Below are 6,375 nucleotides of genomic sequence, written 5' to 3' on the forward strand. Positions count from 1 at the left end.
GTTCAGCACTCTAGGGGTGTGTGTGTGTGTTTTCCCAAGTTTCTGAGCAGGCCAGAAGGATCCTCCAATGTAACAGGTTAACTGATTTTCTGTGTGAGAGAGGGTTTCCCAAGGGTGTAAGGGCGTGGCGGTAGCAGCCGTCAGCCGTGGTCCCTTCCTTAAAGGTCATCCCCATTCCAGGACTTGCTGTTTGGGAGCGAGGCCCATCGTTCTGTCTGGGAGAGATTCTATCTATTACCTCCTTGGCCGTTCAGACACAAGCAGGCTCACTGAGGGACGATAGTGTTTAGCCTTTTGGCCTCAGGGAAATGGTTTATTTCAGCTTCCTGATGCCTTTGGGGCATTTCTTGCTAGTCCGTGCAAGTCATCTTTGCTTTTAACCAGCAGCACCCACAGCATGCAGCGCACCATCCTTGTGGGGAGGGAGGGAGGGAGGGACGGATGCGTGGGGCTCAGCTGAGGTGAGGCAGCCTTGCTCGTCTGCTGATTTGGCAGTGCTGAGGCCCCTTGCTGCTCAGGGGGAGTTCAGTGACCTTTGGGGTGGGAAGTGTAACCCCAGTGGTCTTCATGTGCCATTCCTGCAAGGTTGGCTTGCCTCCTCTAAGCTCCAGAGCCTGGTGCTCCCTTCGGTCTCCCCGCAAGGCGCTGAGTGCTGGTATCCCAGTCTTGCACAGTGTTCCTAGCGTGAGCTCAGTCCTTGAGCAGCACAGAGCCAAAGTAAAATGAGGATAGCCCCCTGCAGCATTTGCTTCCTTCGTGAAAGTTAACCAAAGCAAAAGGTGAAGCTGTGAGGCTGTAGAGATTTCCTCTTGTCCGAAGCACTTGGCTGCACCGGGAGCCGTTCCTTGCCGGCCTGGGTCTTCCTTAGCAAGTTACGGGAGATTTGGAGTTAGCTGAAACTCTGCGTGAGAGCTGGGCCCTTGGGCGCACATCCTGCAGTGGCTGCCCGGCGGCTGCTGCTCCTCCATTCTTGACGCTTCGTCTTCCTCTTGGTTCAGAGATGGCTGACGTTTGAAAGGTCAGGGCTGCAGTTCAGCCTCCCGGTCTTCCCAAGGGCTACAGAACGTCACTCTGAAGGGCTGGGGGGGATTTAGGGAGTAGGAGGTAAGCCCCCAGCCTCCAGCCCCCCCCCCCCGAATGTCCATGGGGGATTAAATGGGGGATTAGAGTGACTCTGAAGGGCTCACGTTCCCAGTCTCACCCTTAGCTCCCCCCCCCCAAATCAGCTGGGATGCTGGGGGCTCTCCAACTTACGGCATAGCCATCTCTGTCTGTCTGCCTTGCTTCCCTCACTGCCTCCAGCTTTTTCTCAGCCGCCGGGGTGGACTGTCCGGTATGTATTACAGCGGATACCTCACAATACCCGTTCTCTGCTCCCCTCTGATGGCTGCCTGCGGCCTCGTTTGGAGCCAGTCCACCAGCATGCATTTCAGGGTACTGCATCTCCACGGGCCCCTTCCTCTTACCTCACATGCAGGGGGCCGAGCCGGGGGGTGGGCTGCTGCTGCCTTACCCGCCCAGGTATGTTAAGGTTATTTCTGCAGTAATTTCTCCAATGCATTTGTCGGTCTCTCTGAACGCCGGTCCTAGCAGGTGCGTGAAAAAAAATCTGTTGACCTGTTTGTTGTGATTCCAGATTGCTTTTAAAATCTAGCCTCCATCCTCAGCAACTTCCAGTGCCTGCTACTTGGTGCGCAGGATCCCTTCTGTTGTGGACATCAGGCTGGGCTTAGACAGCCTTTCGCTAATTGTGTTCTTCATTCTCTGTTTAATGCTTTGTATAATACTTACAGTACCTCAGCAACTGCGTGTGGGACTGAGTTCCACAAGCCGTGCTTCCTGATCTTTGTTGTAAGACGTTGCCTTTCTTATTTCAGTGTGTGCCTTGCACTGGGTAAATTGGAGAGTGCCCGGGCTTCTCCTGATGATTCAGTATTTTTAAATACCTCGGTTGCATTTCCTGTTACTCTCTTTTCAGAAACAGTTGCACATTCTCTTCTTATGCAATCCTCATCGCATCCCTACCTCGAAACTTACAAAAAAAATTTCCACACTTCAGTTTCTTCAGGATGGCATTTGACTTCTACATAGAGCTGATTCAAGAGATCATATTTGCTGAGTTGACTTAATTTGCAGCTTTTGGCAACTGCCACCTCTTCTATTGCCTTCAGCTTTATAGTTTAGCAAATGTTTAAGAGAGTGTTCCAGGTCATAAACCCTCCTCTGCTGGAGTTGCTAGTCCCTTTGTTTCATTATCCAGCCAAAGATATAGGAGTTAAAGACAAAAAAAGTCAGAGCATTTTTGGACTGCAGACTTGACATTCCTGTTTGTATCAAAAGATGACTCGATTAAAAGTTAGAAAAAAAAGTGGGTTTATTTCAGCCATAGATTCAACACGGATGCTGAAACAGCCAGGTTAGATTCGTAGTTTGTTCAGCCTGATCTTCTACAAACCAAATCTGTCTGCTGCTGCTAGACTGTACGGCAGTAAACGATGGCATTCAGTGAAAAAGTGGTATGAGAAAAGGGGGAGATTTTAGCTTCAGTCCTCTTGCCAACGAAAGAGCTGTAAGATCAAATGTCCACATGTAGCACCAATCCACTCACTCTCCAGCTCCAGGCAGTAGCTTTCCAAAGAAAGGTGGTGATACTGTAGATCGGCTATTGCCCACAAAACATGGACTTGGCTTTGATTTTTCTGTTGCATTATGGTCAATGAAGCTTGTTTTGCATTTTGGGGGAGTACTGAAAAGGATGTTTATCCATGTAGCTACAGGTGTAGCCTTTTAAAAAACAGAGGGTGTAATGTTGTGCCTCGCAGATCCTAGAATGGGTTGTGGCTTCTACTTGGCTTACAGGGGTCCTCTGCAAGGTAAGAACTTCCATGAACTGACCAGTCTCCTAATACAGAAAATAAAGTGGTTCTTTCAATCACGGTGTTGAAGAAACAGGGTGAGGGAAAATGATACCATGATTCTCAGTAGTGGGGAAAAGACAGTTGCTGTCCTGAACCAAAGTTGTCCTGGTCTGGGGGAAGGGGAAAGGTTGCATTACTTGCAAGTTTCACCCTGGAGTAAACTTGACCAGACCTGAAGCCAAATGGCCTGGCCAGTTTCATTGCTGGCTACTGAGCACTTAAAGGGGAACTGACAGATCCCTCCCCATGTCAGAAGGAGAAACGCCCTTCGGTTTGCTCTTCAGAGAAGTAGTTTGTACGTGGCCTCAGATATCGGGCTCGAGGGCCTTGCCTTGCGACCCGCTAATACTTCCTTTTGGTGATGGGTTTATGTATTAATCTGTTTTCAGGCATGATCACACCATGGCAGGTGAACCACCACTGTGCCATTAAGCGGGTGGCGTGGAAAAAATTCTATTAAACTCTGTGTCAGCTGGTAATGAACTGACCTTTCATTGTGCTTTCCAAATGGCCGTTGTTTTTTTTTAATTCTTAAGCCGCGTCCTTGCGCTTGCTCCTAAACGTAGTCTGCAGAAGTGTCTCTTCATTGATGGAGGATTTGTTCTCCTGTGATGGGTTTATCTCTATTTGCACGAGATGGCAAAAACGGTCTTTCAGAGGATACCTTCGTTTTTCCCAAGCTCCTAGAACTGACAACTGATAACTCACAATGAGGGGACCCCATCCACACCCTGGAATAGTGTTTCTCAACCTTGGCCACTTGAAGATGGGTGGACTTCAACTCTCAGAATTCCCCAGCCAGCAAGCCTTGCTGGCTGGGGAATTCTGGGAGTTGAAGTCCACCCATCTTCAAGTGGCCATGGTTGAGAAACACTGCCCTGGAAGATATGATAGGAGCAGACCTTTAGGGGAAGGCCTCTGCTGAGGTCGCCGCACAAGAGCTATAACGTGGCAATTTTTAAGGCATAGTCAAGGGGAATTAGGCAAAATGCCTTCATTGCTTTTCTTGGTCATCCCCTCTCCTCCTCTCTTTCTTTTAACCTTTTTATTAAGGAAAGTCGTACCTTTTGCGCTATCGATGCCAGGTTTAGCTCACACCGTCCTGTCTACTTCCTGAAGTGGTTTCCCCCCCCCCTTTTCAGTTTTGCTTCGTCAGCTGCTGGTTTTGCTCTTTTGCAAAGCCAAATCATGTGAACGACATTTTAGGCTCCTTATTCTCAGACCCAGTCAGTTCTTCCCCTTTGCATAGCAGTAAGTTGAGTGACTTTGTTTTGCCAGTTTTGTTTGGATCTGTTTTCAGTGTATATAGCGAATCTGTCAGATTATTTGTACCTTCTCTTTAACTGTTTAAAACCTTGTGGTTTTTTTTTTCCGAGAGCGCAAGTTACTCAGGGTTTGAAACCAAAACCTGCTATGTGCTCCTGCCCCCAAACCTTTCATCCTCCTCTTTTGTATTCAGAATATGCCCTGGTTTATTTTCCTGCCATATTCAGGAGGTTGCCTATCCCTAGAAAAACATTCAGGATTCTTCCCTCACCGCCAGCGGGACTAATTTTAACTTCCCCATTAGAAAGAGGCCATGCGTAGTCCTAATTTTTTAATCTATGGGAATCAGCACAGTACTTACACAGAAAATACCCCCAGAAAGGTGAATTATTTTAAGTGAACTCCGCAGCAAGAGACCAACTTTCTTTGTGTTTGCTGTTTGTTCTCCAGTTAGCGGCCTTGGGGGAGACTTCTTTTATTAGACCCCTCTGTAATGCTGGTTTGCTCAAAGACTTTCTGCATTTTATAGTCCGAGGAACATAAATTTATTTTGGATTGCAGGTCTGATTGTCCCCTTATCATTGGGCATGGTAGCTAAGGCTGACAGAAGTTAAAATCCAAAATATCAGCTAGTCCACCAACCAATTCAGAATGTTCCCTCCCCAGCTGGTGCGTTTTATGTTAATGAATCCAACTCCCCACAATTCTTTATGAAATTTGCTCCATTGGGACTTTGTCACAAGAGGCTAAGTCAAGAATGGGAGTGGGGGGAATGACACAGATTTGCTGTGGTCCAAAGGAACGGTGTATGTTCTCCCCCATGCCTTTAGACCAGCTGAAGTGAAAACAATTTCCTGCCCAATTTTATGGCTTGCTCTGAGTTTTCCTCTTGTTAAATTTCCGGGAGTTGTGGTTTGGGTTAAAAAAAATACTGATGTGGTGTGTTAAATGAGATTTTTTTTCATTGTTAAGCATAACAAAACCATGCCTCAGGGCAACCTGAGGCATGTCACCTGGGGTGGTCAGCCCGTCCCATGTGCCTGCAGCTCGTGAAAACAGCTGGCCTTGCTTGCTGATGTGCGAGGATTGCAAAGGGACAGGGATGACAGCAATGGAAACATGGCAGGGGGATGCATGATGGTTTCACCCACCCACCCAAAAACAGCCCTCAAAACCCCAAATCTCAAGATTTTATGAACTTTCTCTGGTTGGCCTATGTTTAGGATCAAACAGCTGGCCTCATATTCTTGCCGAACGATGATCACGTATGATATGTCTGTACTGGTGCAGAGAAGACAACAGAGAGCGAGCGCCTGTCAGGCAGGACCACTGTCTCACCTTGATTTGAAGAGCAGATCTCTTCAAGTCGAACTAGGAATTCAGTCCTTTATGTCATTTTCCCTGCAATGGATGCTTGTTCCTCCAAGAAGCAAATGTTGGTCACAACAGTGTTTTTCCAACTTGGCCACTTGAAGATGTGTGGACTTCAAGTCCCAGAATTCATGGCTGGCTGGGGAATTCTGGGAGTTGAAGTCCACACATCTTCACGTGGCCAGAGTTGGAAAAACACTGGCTTACACAGGTGGCTTCATTGCATAAATGTGTTTCTTTGTTCAGAGCTGGGCTGGAACAGAGGCTGAGTGGGCCGTTTTGCAACACCCCCCTCTCCATACCTTCCAGGGCTTTAGCCCACCTGAGCTATTTGGCCAGTGGGCCATTGTCGTGCCCCCCCCCCCCCCGCTGGAACCGCAATGGCCTGAAGCTGAACTCCTCACCCAAATGTAGCACTTTTTCTAAACACAGCAAATGACCTCTTTTATCTGAGTATTGTAGGACTTCTTCCAAGTCCCAGCTTTTAAAAGATTGAAGTGCCATTAGGAAACATACAGCTCATCACTGTTCAGTTCGGTTTTTCTTTTGTCTTACAGAATTAAGTCAAATTTGAAAGAGGGTGTCTTTGTTTTTTAAATGAAATTACTTATTAAAAGGTTTGCAGTATGATGTCTTCTGTCTGTCTCTAGCTGGGCAGCTCACATAATTCGCTGGCTGTGTTACGCAGGTATTCGGGGTCTACCTGTCTGGAAACACCACTGGGCCCCTTACAAGCGTGAGCGGCTTTTGCACGGGAATAGGGAGGACTCAGCTGCTTACACGTATAGTTTGCACAATGGGAAGTGGGTTGGAATCCCCA

Source organism: Candoia aspera, chromosome 3 (assembly GCF_035149785.1).
Source record: "Candoia aspera isolate rCanAsp1 chromosome 3, rCanAsp1.hap2, whole genome shotgun sequence".
NCBI lineage: Eukaryota > Metazoa > Chordata > Lepidosauria > Squamata > Boidae > Candoia > Candoia aspera.